Source organism: Typopeltis vanoorti, chromosome 6, assembly GCF_054136105.1.
Source record: "Typopeltis vanoorti isolate ZY-2024b chromosome 6, IOZ_Tvanoo_1.0, whole genome shotgun sequence".
In the NCBI taxonomy this organism is placed as follows: Eukaryota; Metazoa; Arthropoda; class Arachnida; order Uropygi; family Thelyphonidae; genus Typopeltis; species Typopeltis vanoorti.
In genome coordinates, this window is record NC_143554.1 from 162,151,036 (window position 1) to 162,172,850 (window position 21,815).

Consider the following 21,815-nt stretch of genomic DNA (forward strand, 5'->3'; position numbering starts at 1 on the left):
ACAAACACAATGACGTCATCATATGAACAACCAACACATCATGATTCCTTATCTTATCTTGATCTTGTCCTTAGTGACCAAATACTACTATCACTGTTGAAAATGTGAAAAGAATTATATTTTTTCAATTATCGTTACACGAAACAGATGCACTGTGATCTATTGCAGTATCGGAATTATCACGTTCGGCCCATTGCAGCTAGACTCGCCGATATTCGTTTGCATTAGTCATTGCATGTAACAGGTGAATCTGACACTGCTCGTTTGAACAGTTTTACTACAGATAAATTGTATGCACGCACACTTTATTTCTGTCAGATACGAAACTTTTATTATTGGTGTGTGTTCGTGTTTAGGGTGAAATATTTTGAATGAAATGTAGCTCAGTGGATATGGCGTTTGCACACAATGGCGCTTGACTGCATGAAGGAAGCCTTCTTGGTTTTGACTCTAATCGGCAACTAGAAGAAATTTTTCTAAGCTTGTTTTCGACTGGTTCCCGAGTTAGTCGATATCTGGCATGGGCAAGAGGATTTTTTCTCTGGGAAACTTGGATTTTTCGTTTGGTAAACTCAAGAAAATCGACCGTAGAACCCACATTATTTCAAATATTAAATACGGGTGTTATGGTTAGGGGCCACGAGATGGCGGCACTTGTTAAACCATCTCTCTTCACTACGTGCCACTTAATTAGTGATGGCCTTGGGCCAGCTATCTCTGATTGGGTACCAGCAAGATTTGAATTGCCCACTCAGTCTCCAAAAGATAGATAGGGCTAAAACGGTCTCACCTATTCCCTATATACGGGAATAAAGAGGCGTTAGCTGATTTTTTTAATATGTAAATTTATTTATTAATAAATTTATTACTGATTAGGAAAAAAAAAGAATTTTTTTAAAAATTTTGTATATGCAACACCCCCACTTGAAATTTTCACTGGCTGCCACTGGTATGAGATAGCGTTTAGACAAGCTTTCTATTAAGTGCTGTTGGTTGTTATTGGCGGCAACAAAAGGCAACGCCGAACGTCCACCCCATGTCTCGTCAGCCCAGTGCCGTCAATCGCTGCCGACAAACCTATTATGTGCTGCATCTGCAAAACTGGCTTCACAGATAGAAAAAAGGGTATCATTCTGCGAGTTGTGTTGCCACTGACTACACGCTTCCTATGCCAAAATAGACGAATCTGCGCAAAGGCTACTTATCAAATTTAACCAGCTGTTCTTCTGTTCTTTGTGCCTCCCTTAGGTAAAACAACTGCTGAAAATAGGTACACATATCGAAAACCTCAAACAGGACTGCGATGCTTTCAACAAAACGTTTTCATCCAAAATATATGCAGTGGAAGGTAAGCTCGCAAATGAACTCCGCGATCTAATCATATCAATGGTAAACGACTTGATGGAGACAAAAAAAAAAAAAATTAATGTCATTATCTTGAATTTTCCGACGGAAAATGGAAAATCATTAACAGAGGACATAAACAAACTAGCGGAGGAAGAATACAATAAAGATTCTAAGAATATCGTCGGGTGCTATAGTTTCGTGCCATGAAATAAAAGAAAAGCCAGAACGAAACTTCCACACCTAGTAAAAGTGACTTGATACATGGACAATCACATCAAAACAAATAACTGTGATCAACATCAAGTGCAAAGCACTTGTCCCCAATCGCGCCTAAATGCTCGTTCAGATTTATCATTTGCACAAAGGGAACAAATACGCCAACTACGAAGACAACTCGAAGAAAAACGCCAAAATGGCGACAACAGTTGGATCATCGACTACAGACAAGTTAAATTGGTGCAGAAACTAAGTGTGATGCCACTAGCTAACCACCACGGAGACCAATATGCAGGCACTGCATAGGAAATGAGCAAGACCCTAGCGGTAAAACATATGAAAAAACCATACATATCCACTTCACGAACATCCGTAGCTTAAACTCCAACCTTAATAGTGTCCACTACCACCTTCATTCTATCAAACCCTACCTTCTCTTTCTGGCAGAAACTCAAATCTCACCTCCCTGCCAGCACTATTCATCTCAACCTTTCAAGATACTTACTCTTTAACGACTTTCGTCCCAAGGGTAGGGTCTGTGCAGACATCCGCTCTGACATATCTTGCCAGAGAGTACCCAACCTAGAATCACCCAACTTTAAACGTCTTTGGTTGAAAATATGCCCTTTACACTCAGTCAAATCCATTTCCTGCCTTTATCGCCTCATCACAACCAATCACTCTGAGTTCTTTAATTTCCTCTCGTTAATAATCGATTTTCTCCAATCCCACTTTCATAACAGCAAAAATATCCTCCTAGGAGATTTTAATGTCCAAAATACTAGCTGCTTTCCTCCTCGAGTTATACAGATCTTGCAGGCTGAGATGCTGAAACATTTGCTATCACTTACACAACTTGTTCAGATGCCAATTAAAATACCAGGTAACCCAAACCACTCCCCAAACACCCTAGATCTCTTCCTCACCAATGACCCCTCCAAATACAAAGTGAAAGTAGTGATCCCCTAAGTAATTCTGACCACAATCTAGTGCTCATATCCTCCACCATGCAACAATGCTTACACAGACACTCCCATACAAGAGTAGCTTGGCATTATAACAGTACCCAGTGGGACAGCCTCCACAACTTCTATCCCCAACATTCCCTTGTTGGGCATAGAAGTTGTGGAGGCTAAATTCCAGAAGCAATAGTCCCAACATTCCCTTGTTGGGACTATTACTTCTGGGCTTCCAACCCAAACATACGCACTGAGCTTGTGATCAAAATAATCCTCACTGGCATGGAAACTCACATTCCAAGAACTCTGAACTGCCATTTCCTAATAAATCCTGGTTCACCAAATGATGTCCCAAGGCTGGACAGATGAAACACCAGATATACCACAACTAGCTGAAATCAAGAACCTCATCTTCCTTTAGAACTCATACCGAAGCCCAAAATAGATGCAAAGAAAAACAACAACAATTAATGCCTCCAAATCAGAGTTCGAAAAAGTAAAAAAGCATGAAACTAGCAGCCTGTCCAACTGCAGCCGAGCCTTTTGGTCTCTCACCAAAGCAACTGGCCATAACTTCTTCCCAAGACTCTTCCGACCCTTATCACTCCCAGATGGCTCTATTGCCTCATCACCCACAGAAAAAAGCCAATCTTCTGGCTTCATATTTTGCTTCAAATGCATGCATAACTGACAATTGTAAATGACCTCCAACCATTGCAGACTCAACATACAATGTCCCTATATCTATATATTCTCAGAACCAAATTAGACACAAAAAAGGTCTCCTGGCCCTGATAGCATTTCCTACAATCGTCCTGAAACTTTGTACACCAGAACTGATTCCTATCCTATGTTGCCTATATATACTCTCTTACTCCACTGGAATCTATCCTACAAACTGAAAATTGGCCTATATATTCAGTCCATTTCAAGAAGGGTGACAAGTGACTGCAACCCTATCTGGCTTACCTCAGACCTGTCAAAAGTAATGGAAAAAATCATCAATTCCCAACTCCAACACTACCTTAAAGACACCCACCAAATAAACGCCCGTCAATATGGATTCCGTCGCTGCCAATTAACAGGAGATCTACTCACATAAGTCGCCCATCTCTGGACAAATGTCATGGCGAAGTTTGGCGAATTTCAAGCGGTTGCATTTGATATCTCTACAGCCTTTGACTGGGTCTGGCACAAAGATTTACTAAGTAAACTACCATCATTTGATCTGACTCAGGATTTCTGTAGGTGGATTGCCAGCTTTCTGTTTGGATGCACAACCCAATACACAGTTTTGCAGACGACAGTACACTATGCTCCTCGCTTTCATTTGATAAACCTTACTCTACACAACTCACCTCAATCTACAGAACATCAACCATTACCATCCTCAATTCTGATTTCCAAGCCATCCTACAATGGGGTTCAGATAACCTCATCAATTTCAATGCTAAGAAAACCCAGTCCTCAGGGGCTCACTTTAGTGAGTACGGGAGTGACAAACTCGAGGTACCTGATGCTGGACCATGCCTTACTTCATGTAATACACATCTGCTATATTATCTGTGGACTGGTCCCTACTCTTCCTTCCTTGTGTCTTTCTTTCTTCTCTTCTGGCTCCCCCCCTCCCAATGCTATTAGAGTAGTCTAGGGCTAGGGGTGAATCTTTCCTATTTTTCTGTGTCATTTCGTCTTACGCTAACAGGGTAGTGTAACAGGGCATTACCAAACACTGTGACATGGTTAGGTCATCATACAATGGTCAGACTGCATTGTCCTTCGGCGGGTTACTGAACGCTGCGTTTGGGTTTTAGGCTGAGAGACCAGTTTGAAAAATATGTTACGGTCTCCCTTAGACATCACTCCTCAGCATTGTGCTAGAGGAACCTCCATCAATGGGCCTGCTACCTGTTTGGGGAGGTGTTTAGGGGGAGCAGTGCAAAGAAATGGTTCTGCAAAAGGACGGAAATTACGAAGAAAACAGTACCTGACTATGGCTTTAGGCAACTGGAACATCTGACAGGGAAGGAGGAGGAACTGGTTGAGGAAGCCAAGCGCTACCAACTAGATTTAGTCGAGCTTTCTTCGACCAAGAGGAGAGACTCTGGAACTGTTGACCTGGATGAGGGGTGGAAGTTCTACTACTCTGGTGTGAGCCCAACAATGTCTGCTCAGGTGGGCATGGGGATACTCACAAGCCCCCGGCTGTCAGACTGTGTTGCTGAATGGAACACATTGGGAGTATGGGTATGTGTGTTAAGGCTCCACATGAAAAACCACAATTTGGCTGTGGTGCAAGCCTATGCACCTAATCTGCAGTCAGTATACTCTGCTTTCCTAGAGGAAGTGGATGCTGCTTTTGACAGGGTGGCAGAGATGGAATCAGTCCTGCTAATGGGTGACTTCAATGCACATGCTGGAACAGATGACCCGGCGTGGAGGGGTGTGGTTGGGAGGAACGGAGACCCTGACATTAACTTGAATGGGTTGCAATTATTGGACTTCTCCTGTACTAAAGCTTGTCCATAATGAATATCTTCTTCCAGCACCGAGAAGTCCATAAGTATATCTGGTACAGGGATAGACTTGGGCAAAGGTTTCTGATTAACTTCTTTATAATTTCAACAAACCTATTTTCCTCAGTGCTGGACGTTCGTTTGAGGAGAGGGGCAGAACTGTCAACTGACCACCACCTTGTTGTCTGCACTCTACGGCTTCAGAAACTAGATGCTACCATCAACGCTGCTAGGCCTAAGCAGCTGTATCGCATGAAATGTGAGGCACTGGAAAATGAGGCTGTGAGGAAGAATTTTGCAGATGACATTTCCTCCAGATTCAAAGAAATTCCCAAGCATACTGCAGATCTTGAGGAGGACTGGGATCTGTTCAGAACTGCTGTCACTGCCTCTGCACTCTCATGCTGTGGCAGAAAGTGGCTCAGCGTGGCGAAGAACAGTGAGAAAAAGACACCTTGGTGGAACCAAGTCTGGTTCTGTCTGGGCAAAAAAGGAGGCCTACCTAACATGGCTTAGTGTCAGGTCACCTGAGATGCGTTTCTAGTATGCTGAGGCATGAAATTGCATGGATTCCCAAAGGATTTTGGGAATCCATGCAATTCTGGCAGACCATCCGCCGCCTCCGAGGGAGGAAATCGTGCACAGCAAGGGCAATGAAGACCTCTGATGGTGCACTTTTAACAACCGAGAAGGATATCCTGCACAGATGGAGGGAATACTTTGAGAGCCTTCTTAACCAGGTGGCCCAGCAGTTGTGGACATCCAAAGGAGAAAGAAATGGAGAAAGATTAGACTCATTCTATGCAAATGCAAAGAACGTATTCTGGAAGACCATCTGCCGCCTTCGAGGGAGGAAATACACAGCAAGGGCAATTAAGGCCTCTGATCAGGCCCGGAGCGAAGCAGAGGTGGAATGGGCGAATGCTGCAGGCAGAAAAGTAAAAGGGCAGAAAACTTAGAGTTTATGTTACAATTATACTGGAGGCAAAAAAAAAATTAAAAAATGTAATTTATATATACATATTTATAAAGATAATTATATTTTATTCTAATTATACAAGCTCCAAATAATTATTTTTATTTTGATAATTCCTAGGACCAGTATCGTCGACAGGGTGTAGTATAGAGGCACCCTGCCTCATGGCTCTGCTTAACACTCGGGCGCTCGCATCTGATCTGACAGATACATGCTAATTGTTCACATGAATATTCTTTAACCAATGTATTGTATAGGTTGAAGGTCATGAGTATCTGCGCATGAGTATATTACGAGAGCCATTTTGCACTTTTGTTGCTGTCAGTTTGGTTTAACAAGTGTTATGCAAAGATGTGGATATTTGACCCTGTGGAGGTCCCGGTAAACCTGATAGATACTTGATAATTGACATTGATATTTTATTGTATAAGTTGATGGTCATGACTAGCTGCGCTATTTTTAAGCGACATTTTCAAATGAATTTTTTTAAACGTAATTCTTGATTCAGCAATAACATCAATTACTGAGAGATTTGAACAGCTATACAAATATGAATCAATTTTTGGATTTCTCTTTAACATTGGTAACTTAAAATTTGATAATGATACAGTAAAAAAAAAGGTTGTTTCAACTTAGAAATTGTTCTGTCTGATGGTGATCAAAAAGATATTTCAGCAATAGATTTATTAGATGAATTAAAAATATTGTCTCGGAAGATATCATACAATTATTCTCCCAAAGAAGTATTAAATCATATTTGTGGAAATAACTGCATACGTCTTTTTCCTAATGTATACACATCACAACGAAGCTAGTGCAAAGCGCAGTTTTTCTAAATTAAGACTTATTAAAAATTATTTTAGGTCCACAATGTCCCAAGAGAGATTAGATGGCTTAGCCACTTTATCTATTGAAAGTGACATAGCCAAGACATTAGACCTAAGAGAAGTAGTAAAGTCTTTTGCCGAAATTAAGGCTAGAAAAGTTTGATTTTTTTTTTTAAATAATTAAAATTGTTCATTCTTAATTTAGATTTCCTCATATTTGTTTTGTCATATTTAATGTGATTTATGTAATATTTATAAATTGTGTTAAAATTATGTACTCATTATATAATAAACGCAAAAATATTTTATTTATTTATTATTATTATTTATTTATTCACTATATATATATAATTTTTATATATACATATACAATTTCGACCGAAGGGAGGAAAAAAATCTTGCCCACACTCAAAAATTTGCTCGAGCCGGCGCTGCCTCTGATGGTGCACTTTTAAAAACAGAGAAGGATATCATCCACAGATGGAGGGAATACTTTGAGAGTCTTCTTAACCAAGTGGCCCAGCAATTGTGGACATCCAAGAAGTGCAGATTGAGGCGATGATTAGTCTCACAGCAGAAGAGGTCCATTTAGCAATAAAATCGCTAAAATCGGACTGCAGCCTGATACACTCGAGTCAGCCAGAGAACACCGTTTCGATTTAAGACTTTTAGCATTTCGGTCCGAATTTCATCATCACCAGCAGCCATGCCCGATTTTAGCGATTTTATTGCTAAATGAACCTCTTCTGCTGTGAGACTAATCATCGCCTCAATACCAGTTTTCAAGAAGGGAGACCAGAGAGAGATTGCAGCAACTATCATGCCATCTCTCTCTGCTCAGCCTGCCTGGGAAAGTATATGCTAGGTGCTTCGAAAGAGGGTGCAGGAGCATAGTTAAGTCAAAGTTCCAGAAAGAACAATGTGGCTTTCGTCATGGTAGAAGCACAACTGACGAAATCTTCACTTTAAGACAAGTCTTTGAGAAATCATGGGAATTTGCCAAAAATGTCTACACATGCTTTGTGGACTTGGAGAAGGCATATGACCGGGTTCCTCAGGATACGCTTTGGCAAGTAGTACAGGAGTATGGAGTGGATGGCCAACTATTAGCTGCCATCAATTCCCTGTATGAATGCCCGGCGATTTGTGTCAGGGTTAAGAGTACAAAGTCGGAACCTTTCACAGTCTCCATTGGTCTCTGCCAAGGGTGTATTCTGTCACTCCTACTTTTCATAATATTTATGGACTGGATTGATCGGCACAGCTGAGGCAGTGAGAGTATCAGAAATGGAAGATGTAGCATTGAACGACTGCTTTTTTGCTGAGGACCTAGCTCTACTTAGCTCTTCCACAGACGACATCCTGCTGACCCTGGATAGGTTTGTAGCTGTTTGTGCAGAAGCCAGGATGAAGATCAGTGTGGCCAAAACTGAAACATTTGTGGTCTCATGACAACCATCCCAGTGCACTCTACATGTGAGTGGAGTCCCACTGAGGCAGGTGGAGAAGTTTAAATACCTTGGCTCAATATTCACGAGTGACGGAAAGTGGGACGTAGAGCTAGATACTCAAATTGGCTCAGCAAGCGCAATAATGTGGGAGTTTGGCCGTTCGGTAGTATTGAATCAGGAGTTAAGCCAGAAGGCAAAGCTCGCTGTCTTCAATATAGCTTATGTCCCCATCCTCACCTATGGTCATGAGAGTTGGGTAATGATTGAGAGAATGCGGACTCGAATCCAAGCGGTTGAAATGAGGTTCCTTCGAGAGGTTGTGGGGCTGACAAGACTATAGGTCTGAAGCCCTGGAATTCAGGGAACCCTCAATACTCAACCACTGCTTCTCTGTGTTGAGAGATCAAAATTCTGACCAGGTCCCGCCCTCTGGCTTGGCAGAAGGCGGAGGCCAAGTTACCTACCAACGTAACTTGGCCTCCGCCTTCTGCCAAGCCAGAGGGCGGGAGGCCAAGGACTCGCTGTATAGATTATATCCGAAAATATATTATATTCGGAGTCCCACCAGAACACCTGAGCTTGGTGGCGGAGGATCGTGACTATTGGAAGTTCCTCTTACAACTGCTGCCATTACAACCCAATTAGGAAAGGTGGGCCTTGAATATGGATGGATAAAACCCAGTTCTGTTCTATTTCCCATAAAAAAAAGAACCATCCCCCCCAGTACCTTTTTGATGATACCGAAATTTCCAGTTTCGAAATTTCCAGAGGTTTGATAAGATCTCTCTTCTCAGAAGAGAGATCTTATCAAACCTCTGTGCGAATGTGGAGGAAGAGCTGGTAAGAGATGGGTCATTAATATGTCTAATTGCTCACCTCTGTATTGAGTCAACCATTTTGAGAGAGCTATTAGGGGCCCGACCCCATATATGGGAGCAGTATTCAATAGCTGTACAGATTTGTGATTTGTATAATTACATCAAACCTCTCCTGGCCTAAACACATCACAACCATTACATTCTCAACTTCAACAAAACTAGGATTTCTCTTTCGCTCAAGATGTTACTTCACCTCTGAACAGCTGTTAACATTATACAAATCACAAATCTGCCCAGCTATTTAATGCTGTTCTCATATATGGGGTCGAGCCCCTAAAAGCTCTCTCAAAATGCTTGACTCAATACAGAGGTGAGCAAATAGACTTGTTAATGACCCAACTCTTACCAACTCTTCTCCCACATTCACACAGACGTTTGGTTTCTGCAGTACGTATATTCTAGAAATATTTCCATGGGAAATGCTCATCTGAAATAACATCGATAATTCCTCCACTCAGTACTAAGCTCGTTGGAACGCGTGCAGCTGCTGCTGAACATCTCTTGACAGTATACCAAGAAACGAACAGAATAAGTCTCTTTTCCTCCTCCTTCATTCCTGCAACTGCTGCAGGGTGTTTCCCCTGTTGTGTTTCCCAAGGAATACAATTTGCAGTAATTTAAAGCAAATGTAAACAAGTTCCTCCTTTCCCAAGCCACTAACCATGCAAGGTACTAACGTAATTTAGGCTGATCCACCAACCCCCTATAAGATTTGTACAATGCTGAGGGAGGATTGCACTTAAATGAATTCGGATTTAGGTATCTACAGGTGGTTCAAAATTCCGCACGACATAAAAAAAAAGGAAATGCTTGTGGAAAGGAAAAGTCAGAAGCAGAAATCCGAGAAAAAGTGGAGTTTTGTTGTTTATTTATTTATGTGTGTGTGTGTGTGAGAGAGAGAGAGAGAGAGAGAGAGGGAGGGAGGGAGGGAGGGAGGGAGGGAGAGTTTCATCTATTAACTAGATTTCCGTTTTCTGGACAGCATGAAATATTTTTGATTGTTTTCCGTTTTTATCGTTTCAATACTGTGTCTTGTTTAGGCTGGAAGCAATAATCTGAGAGGTAAGAAGTACTGTGTGAGGGAGGATGCGAAAGAGTTATTGGAAGGAGTGAAAAAGAAGAGCAAACTTCACCTGCTCGCTCTTCTTTTTCACTCCTTCCAATAACTCTATATCATTCCTCCTTCACAACCTGCATATTGATTCCTTACCTACCATCGGCCTCCTTCTCAGTTCGCCTCTATTATAGGGACAACAGACTCACACTGAGAAGGCGGCCGATGGTAGGTAAGGAATCAATATGCAGGTTGTGAAGGAGGAATGATATAGAGTTTGTGGACCTATGACCTGAGTTTCATGGACATAAAGATTTGTACAATGCTGAGGGAGGATTGCCCTTAAATGAATTCGGATTTAGGTATCTACAGGGTGGTTCAAAATTCCACCTAGAAACTTTCAGGGGAAGTAGAGAACATTAAAATTAACCATATTCACATAGGAAAGCATGGCCGAAAACGCCATCGGAAGGTACTAATAGGGACACAAAGATACAGAAATGACACAAGGCAGTGAGTATTGTAATAAAACTTTATTAGGCGTAACTGAACAGTTCAATAGTAGTTGGTGCATGTCTTCCATTCCAGCGTTCGTAAAACGACGCTTATTCTTCGTATGATGTTGAAAGCTTGAATGAGGAACAGAGTGACCACCCAGCAAAAATATTTTGTACCAACTTATGCAGGAAAAGGTATACTAGATCTGAAAAAAGTACTACATTTTTGTTTGCTTTTGTTTCACTCTATTTAGGGCATTTCACGATATTACTACCTTATTATCATATATGAACTCAATGTAAAACCGCTAAATTAACACATGTACGACAAATATGAAAAGAAATAAGTCAAAACTCACTTCACTGTAGTCATCTATGAGTCCAAGAGCTGCAGTTGTCAATCATCATAAGAGAAGTCCCGATCGTAACTCTAGCACTTAACATGCATATTAATTTACCATATACTTTTTAGTCTTATTTCAGTGTTTAAAATGATGTAACATGAAATTTTCAGTTACTTAATATGCTATTTACATATACAGGGGTTCCCACTCACAAGAAAAACATTGGAAGTATTCAGGGCCGGTTTTATCATTAGGCGACCCTAGGTAATCGTCTAGGGGCGTTAGACTTCACGGCGCCAGATTTTGCCACATAGTTCGGAGAAAAATTACAACCTTTGAAACAAATTAGTAAAACCTTGATTAATAATAAAAAAAAATGAAATAAGTCAAGCCGTCCTGGTGCTCGCTGATGATCCTACATTATATTCGCCTTTCTCTATTTCTTCCACTCCCCTGCTCTTTGTATACTTAACCTCAAGTGCAGAGATTTTCCTCCTGCTGGCATCTGTACCAAGATGAGTGGGGAATGATATTATTTTTAGAAATATCCACATGTGTAGGTGTCCGTGTACGTGTGTGAGTATGGCAAAAATATATATATTGAGAGAGACAATGTATAGGGGCGCCTAAATTTTCTTTGCCTAGGGGCATCAAATACTCTCGGACCGGCTCTGGAAGTATATATTGATTATTTTTAGTAGATTTTACTAAATTAGGCAACTCTTCAAAAATAGTAACATCTGTAGCTGATGATTATTTCCATTTTTCTTTTGTCAAAAGGAGTCCATTTATCAAGGGAGTTTGTAGTTGACTTCTTATTTTATTCTTATTTATTGTTACTGCAGAAAATATTCTTTCAGTTGCTGCTGATGAATGAAAGAGGCAGAGTACAGCTTTAACTAATGTTGCTAAATTAGGAAACATTTGTTCTCCTACAGCATTTTTCATTTCAAAAACTTTATTCCAAAACAAACAAACAAACATGAATTCTTGACCTTTTTCAATGCTTCTACAGTTTTCAATAGTTGCCATTCTCTATCAAACTCTTCGTAACGCCCTAAATATACATTTTCAATGTCTAAAAACTGACCATTGTCGGATGGATTTATCTTTCCAATGGGCTCCAAACTACACTGTGCATCAATACAAGGTAGTTACTCATATTAAAAGTTTTAATTTTTTCACTTGTTGTAATGATCTTATGATATGCGAGAAGTGTTTGAATAGCGAAGAATATATTTTGCCAGTCGGATTGCGAGAGTATAGGATCGGGGTGGGGAAAGAGAAGGTTAGCAACAGGGGCGAATGCTGGTCTTGAAATTCACGCTTGCTCTTGTTATCATTCAGGGAGTGAGAAGTGTGATTGATGTCTGATTAGCCAAATAATGAGTTACTGACCATTTAAAACTATATATTTAGAAATTTATGTACATTTAATCATACAAATACAACATTTATTTTAAAAAAGATATTCTATCTTTTTCAATTTAGCTACTTGGATACAAATTCTACCTTACGGTTCTTCTCTATGAACTGGTCATTAACATCGTCATAAAAAGTTGGTTGTAACTTAATTTTCCCAAGTAACACACACTTGCTTCAGCCAGCCTTTACAAGGCTGGCTGAAGCTCACTGGCTATAGCCTACGTTGACTGCGTATGGCCTGTGTTTAAGTAACAGAGTGAGACGACGTGAAATGATTATGCCCACGCATGAAATCACAGTGCTGCTGCGAGGACCTGAAACTCCTGCAACCAAGCAAGCCAAGGTAGTTGACTAGACGAGCAAGGATCGGCCTTCGATACACAACGCAAAGCTCAAATATAGCCGGGCAAGCTTAAAACGTTTCCTGTCTACAAATGCATGCATTTATTAACAAATAAATATTACTTCTTTCTCAATTAATGAGCTTGCGCAGCAAGCATGGAGAATTCGCCACTGGTTAGCGAACATTGAGAGGGAGAGGAAAAAAAGAGTAATCATGCTTGTGGCACTGAATGCGACATATGGGGAGATGGGAGAAGAGAAAAATATTAAACTCATACTTCTAACTCTCATGTTGTTGTGGTTATTATTATCCGGAAGGAAGAAAGTACTAGATCTGTTGCTGAACGTGTTGGTGACCACTACTAGTACTTTCGTACTAGTAGTGGTCACCCTGATGAGGAAGCCCCAACTACTCACCTAGAGCGCTGTCGAACAGCGCCACCTATCACTTTCGGTTGGCGTTTCCGGTCATGCTTCCTATGTGAATATGGTTGATTTGGATGTTCTCTACCTCCCCTCAAAGTTTGTACGTAGAATTTTGATCCACCCTGTGGAGAGATATGTTCCCTAAGAGTGTAGCACAGACAAGAAAACTAAAGAAATTAGGGAGGGCGATGCAGCCGAATGTGAATGTGTGTGACAGTACCAATGAACCAAATAGTGTGAGACTGATCAAAAATGCAAAATCTAGTCACTCAAGCAAAAATATTGAATACGCATTTCAATATTGAAAATATTGAACTGTCAATTCGGGAAGTAATGCTGGTTGAGGACCTACAGGGATGCTGCAGTTTCTACATACCAGAAGTAGCAGGTACAAGAGGGACAGATGTTATTGGCATTGGTTAGTATAACCTCGCCAAACATTACATGATTAGTTGGACTTAGCTAACAGCAGATCATGTGTACAGAGCTGCCACTCACATTTTTCGAAATTCCCCAGGTAGTAATAACTAGGGCTCGGATTTTTAGATCGTAAAAAAGTGCAAAATATGCGTCGAGGTATACACTAAAAACATTTAAAACATCCGAAATATGCTCTTAAATATGCAAAAAATTCAAACTACGCACTTCAATATACCTTTATTAATTTATAATTCTGCATGGATTAATTAAAACATTACACATAAATTAAAAACATAATATAAAATACGAAAAAATTGACATTTAAATAGTTATCTACTAACTGACCAGAAAAATGACTTAAAAATTTGCTCATTTTTTAAATTTTTTTATTAATTCTCTCTTTCTCTTTTCCTGTAACAAAGTATACTTTCATTTAAAAAAAAATTATAAGTTTATTTATACGAAGAATACATGCTTAACTTACTTTAATTGACATTTCCTCCCTCTTCCTCTTCGCCAATATCTTCTGGTAATTGATCACATTTGCTTTTTGCGATATTAAGTCGATTTTTATATCTATTATGAACTGTGTGACTTTCCAACACCGTGATTAATGTTTTCCGTCGCTCCCAAGAAGTACACGTTGCATTTTGTCTCGCTAAGCACTGCTTTGCTAGGATTCTGTCTCTCACAGTTTCTGTTTTTAACGAATTAGCTAATTTTGTTTTCATACAATTCACTTGTGAGAAAATTCGCTCCACGCATGCAGATGAATGCGGCAGAATAGTAAGATTTGTCATAAAATATGACAGTAAACCATATTTATTATTATTCATGCCATCTTTTATGTCAGTCAATGAATGCCAATATCTTTAGATCTGATGCTACGAGACGATAGCTTTTCCACTCATCATCTATTTGATTTAACCTAATATCATCAACCAGTGAGGGGAACTGAGCAACAAGAAGAGGAATAATGGTAGATGGTGACTGGCTAGGGTCACTAGCAACTTTTGGGTCCAAAATTCGTAATTTTGCAACAATGCTGTCTTCTTCGAAGACAAATCTTTTCTTCATTTGCGAACTAAGTTCCACAAGAACCTTTAAACAGTCATTTTTAAATCTCAACAAAATAGAGTTATCTTCGAAAGGGTTTCTAATTAAGTGCGCCATTGCTCTACCACCGAAGTAAATATCATTGGCAGTTTTATAGTTGCTTTGGTTTCTTGGATCAATTTCTGATAATTCAGCTGTTCTTAAAATCTCATCTTTAATGAAGCAACTAAGTAAATTGAGATATTCTGTTGATACATTTAGGAATAGTTGATGTAACCGGAAATGCTCTGATTGAAAATATATATTAAGCGTATTTACATTTTCAAGAATCTACTGAAGGAAAAAAAGCATTGGTCTGGTTCCAAGGTCAGTAAGTGTATCATAAATTTTTTTGGCATTGTTAATTTTATCTGTCCTTGATTCATTTTGAAAGTATAGAACTAATGCATCATACTGTTCTAAAATAGTTGATACCACATTTTCCCTTGACAGCCACCTGGTTTGAGCAAGTTTGGGAATTTTATGTCTAGCTATATCAGCAGCTTCTTGAATGAGTAAAAAATCTCTTTGCCGCTTAGCACTGCGGGAGAAATAGGAGGTTAAATCCTTTAGAAAAGCTTTCAAGTATGAGGGTAAAACACTGACTGATAACTAGCACATAGAACAAATGATGACAAACGCAACCCATCACAAAAACAGATGGGACGTCATCTTTCAACAGTTTCTGAAATCCACTGTTTTCCTCCATGATGGGCGTTAACAGTGGATTTCAGAAACTGTTGAAAGATGACGTTATCACTACCAAACCCAATGATATTGCTAAGGGGAATGCCATGATCCAGCAGAAGAGTTTTGGCAGCACTGAAAAGACTTTTAGCACTTCCGTTATCTACACATACTATGTCTAGTAATGCATCAGCTACATCGTTTTTATCTGTATCAAAATACCTTACAACAACAGCCAAGATTTGAGTGACGGAGATATCTGTACTCTCATCTATTATAATTGAAAATTTTTGATTCTTGCATATTTCGGTAAGTTGAGACTTTTCATGGAATGATATTCCATTCTGAATAACATAAGAAAGTTTAGTTTTCTTCATTGCCAACTTTCCAGCAATTTGGCTATCCGGAAATGAATGTTTACACATCGTTACAAAATGATCAACATGAGAAAATGGGACGTTATGCTCAGAAAAGAAGCTAGCAATTATTAACTCACTTCTAGCTAATTGTTTATCCTCTGTTGACGCTTTCTTATTAAGAAATTGAGTAATAACAGCTGTCCACTTAGCAGACTCATAATTACTTTTATGTTTGGCTGAATCTTTATGCTTTATTAGCACAGATTACAACACTTACAGTAACCGGTATCTTTGCTGTTCAGGTCTTGCTGCAGCCAATCTTTTAATTCAGGATATTTTAACTAATTTTCTTTAAATGCTTGAGAATACCACTTCTGGTTTTTTTTTTTTTTTTGATGGCTCCATATGGTTGTATTGGAAGTACCATAAATATGAAAATAAGTAAAAAATTGAAAATTTAAACAATTTGTCAAACACTGTACAAGCACAAGGATCTTGACGATAACACTGCAAGAGGTTGAGCTATATGGTGGGAGGACGAGAGGCCATCAATGGAAACTGGGCAAGAGTGTGGTTAGCAAGGGTGTTAGAACTGGGTTTTTTACTTGGAGAGTGGTGAATGAGTGGAATAAGTTGCCAGAGTCTGTTGTGGGTGCCATGACTGTGAATGAATTTAAGGGAAAGTGTGATAGATACTGTGTGGATGTTGAGTAGTTGTTGAGGGCCTCCCTCGATGAGTCCTTAGACTCATCGAGGGAGATGAGTTGATGGAGTGAGTTGATTCTATTGACAAACATATGTAGGTTTTCCATGTTATCCTGCATGCATATATTTGTCAATAGAATCAACTCACTCCACAATAAAATCAAATTTACTCTAGAAGTAGAAAACAACGAACAACTACACTTCTTGGACATACTAGTTAAAAGACATGATAACAATTTCAAACTGTCCATTTGCAAAAAACCTACAGACACTGGACGATATCTACATTACTCTTCAAACCATCATGGGTCACATAAACAGAGAATCATTCACATGTTGAGAAATCGAGCCAGAACTTTTATCTCCGAAGATGAAGTTCAGACAGAACTGTCTCAAATCGCTATAACACTATAGCAAAATGGTGATCCTCGAAACATCATCAACATATTTCTATACAAAGATAACCAACGAGAAAGAACAGTCTCCCAGCAAATTTCAACAGCAGTCATCCCCGTTATGGGTTCAGTTTCCACCAAAATTGCGAGTTTGTTAAAAGCCCATAACATCAGGGTTGCATTTAAACCAACTACTAGCATCAGACAGGCTCTAAGATCTCCTAAGGACAGTGTTCCATTTTATAAATATCCAGGTGTGTATTACATGCACGTGCGGTCTTTCCTACATTGCACAAACTACGGAAATAAGACAGAAAGAACATGTTGGCGATGTAAATCACCATAGAACGATCACCTCCGGTTTAGCAAATCACTTTTCAACTTCAAACCACACTATAGACTGAGATAACAGCTCTATGCCCTACGTAGATGATTATTACAGACATAGATTATTCAAAGAAGCTGCAGTAGTGCTACGTACAGGCAGCAACCTAAACAGAAATCAAGCGGCCATACTGAACGATACTTGGAAAAATCTAAATTCCCTCAGTTCAACAGAACTACAGTACGCGAATAATCATATTACGCGTTTGCATGTAACGCGTGTTCATGATACTTAGTAGAAAGTCACAATGCATACAGACATGTCACGTGAATGTTTTTTGTATTCTTAAACCCTTTTTGCATTTATCAATTTTTTGTATTGTGAAAGCCTTGAAAAAGCTAGTCAGTTACTAGCGAAACCAGTAGGCAATATTGTACGAACATACGTACGAATTAAAAATCAATGGTCAGTTTATCTATAAGTCTTATATTTTTTAATATTTTACGACCAAAAGTATGTATAATTTAAAATGTAAATTTGTTTGCTGCTGTAGGCCAGGGAGTGGCAGGGATCATTTGGAAGACGTGCATCAACAGATTAGGACATTATTATTATTATTATTATTATTATTTTATTCACATAATTGATACACAGTCAAAACAAGATATCATATAAATAAAAATTTGACTGGTGATTCAGAACAATTCAGATTCTACCCAAGAATCTAAGAATAGTCCGTCAGGTAGCGTCGTAAAATATGGACTGTTCCAAGTAATGCTGTTTTTTGTAGGTCATATGGGGTCGCGTTATTGATTATTAATTGCTGTAAATAGTTGGACAGCTTCTTTGAAGTTGCACCAAATGCACCGATAACTATTGGGATGACTTTGGTGTGTTTAAGCCACAGTCGGCCAACTTCGATTGCCAGATCTCGATATTTAGTAATTTTTTCCAGTTCTTTGTGGTTAATGTTGTTATCACTGGGTACTGCAATATCGATAATCCAAACCTGTCGATGTTCGATAATTGCGATGTCTGGTCTACTGTGTTCCAAATACCGATCAGTTTGTATTCTAAAGTCCCAGAGAATTTTTGCTGTTTCATTTACCAATACAGTCTCTATTTTATGCAGCCACCAGTTATCAGAAATAGGAAAGCCATATTTTTTGCATACATACCAAAGAACTATTTTGGCCACTTGATCATGGCGGTATTTATAGTAAGTTTGAGCTATTTTGCTGCAGGCACTGATTAGATGTTCTAGAGTCTCATCTTTCTGATCTCATAATCTGCATTTGCTGTTATTATTGATGTTGAAAATTTTTGCTTTGATTGCATTAGTTTGTAATGCCTGTTCTTGAGCTACTAGAATAAATCCTTCTGTTTCTTTTTTAATGTATCCGTATTGTAGCCATTTCCATGTCTTGTTCAGGTCAATTTTGTCCTCAGTATCTTTGAATAAATTGGCCATGCAAGGGTTTATTTTTCCAGCGCGCATATCGGATATTTTGTTGTTCCTTTTTTGTAATCGGATTTGTTCCCTGTTGCTTTTAGAAGGCCCTCTTGTGTAATTGCTTGAAGCATTGGCTCAGAGCTATTTTCGATGTAATTTCTTAAACAAATGTCTTCTTCTTCCACACTCTGTCTTCCTTGCAGCAGACCCCGTCCACCACTTCTCCTCGGTAGGTACAACCGGTCAACATCACTTCGTGGCTGTAATGCATGATGCATAGTCATTAGTTTTCTAGTTTTGCAGTCCAGTTTGTCTAGGTCTTCTTTTTTCCAATTTATTATGCCAGCTGTGTACCGCATCACTGGTATTGCCGAAGAATTCATTGCTCTAATTGTGTTTAATCCATTTAGTTTTGTTTTCAGAATATTTCTAACTCTTTTAATGTATTCTGATGCTGCCTGTTGTTTAACTTTCGAGTGGAGATTATCATTGGCTTCTAATATTCTTAGGTATTTATAGTGTTCGTCAGCTGAAATTGCTTTTATATATTTCTCTTGATCAAAATTAAAATTGTTAGTTTCATTAATTTTTCCTCGTTTAATAGATAAAATTGCGCATTTATCTAAACCAAATTCCATTTTGATGTCCTGACAGAAAATACGAACTGTGTTCATTAAAGGATCTATTTGCTGGGCCGATATTCCATGTAGCTTCAAGTCATCCAAATACAACAAATGGGAAATTTAATATTACATTTAGGAATTTCATATCCAAGTTTTGTTTTCTTCAGAACCATAGACAAAGGTATCAAAGAAATGTTGAAGAGCAATGGTGACAAGGAATCACCTTGAAAAATTCCACGTTTAATGGTGATATCTCTATATCGTTCATTATTCATTATTAATGTTGTTTTCCATGATTTCATAGCAGTAGCCAGAAATGAACATATGTTTTTGCTAATTCCAAATATTTTTAGTGATTTTAGGATCCAGCAGTGTGGGAGGGAATCGAATGCTTTCTTGTAGTCTATCCATGCCATGTTTAAATTAGTTTTTCGTCTTTTTGAGTTTCTGAGAATCATTTTATTAATAAGGATCTGGTCTTTTGTTCCTCAATTTTTGAAAATTGGCTTTTTGTTCAATCGGATAAATCTGATTATCCGACAAGTAACGGTATATGGAATTTGCTATGATTGCAGTGCACAGCTTAAGCATAGCTGGTAGGCATGTTATTGGACGAGAGTTACTTGGGTCTGCACCCTTATCCTTATCTTTCATGAAGAGAAAAGTGCGCCCAGATATCATCCAGTCTTCCACTGAGCCTGACTGCAACAAATAATTAAATTGTTCTGCCATTCGATCATGTAGACTGGTTAGATGTTTTAACCCAAATCCATGTAGTTCGACTTGCCAGGTGCACTGCAGTTTTTTAATTTTCTAGCTTGAGCACTGACCATTTCTTTAGTGATAATAACATTTTGCATTTGTTTTTGTTTCATTTCTGATTCTATTTCCTTAATCCACGAGGCATCTTTATTGTGTTCAATAGGATTATCCCAGATTGACTTCCACAATTTGAGTGTATCTTCTCCGGGTGAATGATGGTTTGCATTTGTATTTCTCTGGAGAGACTGAAAAAATTGACGTTGGTTCTATCGAAATTGCATATTTTGTACATATTGTTTTATTCTTGCTTCATATCTTTTAATTTTCTGTACAGTCACTGTAATTCTTTGTTCTAGCTCTTCGGTAACTTCAGCAATTGTTTTGTTGGCCATATTATATGTGTTAATCAGTTTGTTTTTGATGTTATTATTTTTCAACCGTCCTTCTTTAAAACTCTTTAAGTTGGTTAGATCGATCTAAGCTAGAAGCCTGTTGACCTTTCGTTCTAACCGGATTTTCCATGGTGCAGGTTGTTTCATCCTCGGCTTTTGCTGTTTCAGTTTGCAACCAAGCTTCATTAAAATGATGTAGGCTGTGCTGTATAGGAGCTGAGTTGTTTCCTTTATACTGTTAGTCGTGATTGTTTCAATTACAGCATTTGCGTCTAAGAGGAGCTGTTTTAGCTTCGATTGTTGTAAAGCTTTTAATGGTGGTAGTCTTATACGGTCATTTATGGAGTTCATATGTTCCAATATCCCTGACTTCATTTTACACTGCCCTTCTGCCAAAACATTCTGAGGTATGGCGTCAGCTTGGTGTTTACTGAGTTGAATTCCAAAGTTTGATGTAGCTACCTTCTGATGATTTTCTCTTACTGGAGTTGTTGGCTTATTACCTAACCCTTGAAGCTCAAGTTCAGTAAATATTTTGTTAGAAAATGAAATTCTTTTGGTCCATAAGTCTTTGTTCTGTTATTGCAGATTCTGGGAATTTTTTTTCCAAATTAAATGCATACGTTTTCTGAAACCTCGTTTTTTTGGTGTTGATCTGTAAAAACATTTCATAATGTCTCTGTTTACTTCTACAGTCCATTTTTTACATTTCGGTTCTTCCAGTCGCTTTTCAGCTTCCTACCCTGATTGCCCAGCAAGGAGAGCTGAGTCCTATAGCCCACTTGTCGCCTGATGCCCAGGATCCCCAACATCTGACGCAGTCCTTGATGACCCGGGCGTCGACTGATCCGGTAAGGATCTCTTCTTCCTTTTCACCATTAATCTGGGCGGATGGAGCACTGTTGGTCTGGCTCCTCAGTTGAGACCTGTCTGACAAGGGTGGCCCTGTTGGCAGCTATGCAACCGCCAGAATAGCTCTCAACATCACTGAAGCACGCAAGCCCCACCGCCACGACAAGGCCGTGTTCCTTCAGGATTATTATTATTATTATTATTATTATTATTATTATTATTATTATTATTATTATTATTTATTATTATTATTATTAAGAGAGACCTCCAGGGAGTCAGAGACTCATCGAGGGAGGCCACATACTACACACACCAGCTATCATAGTTATTCTTGAATTCATTCACACTGCTTGCACTCACAACATCCAATGGAAATCCATTCAAAGCACGCACCACCCTATGAGAGAAAAATCTATCCCTTACACCATTCTTGGCAGCCTTCATTCTCAGCTTCCAAGGATGCCCTCTCGTCCTTTCCCTACCCTCCAT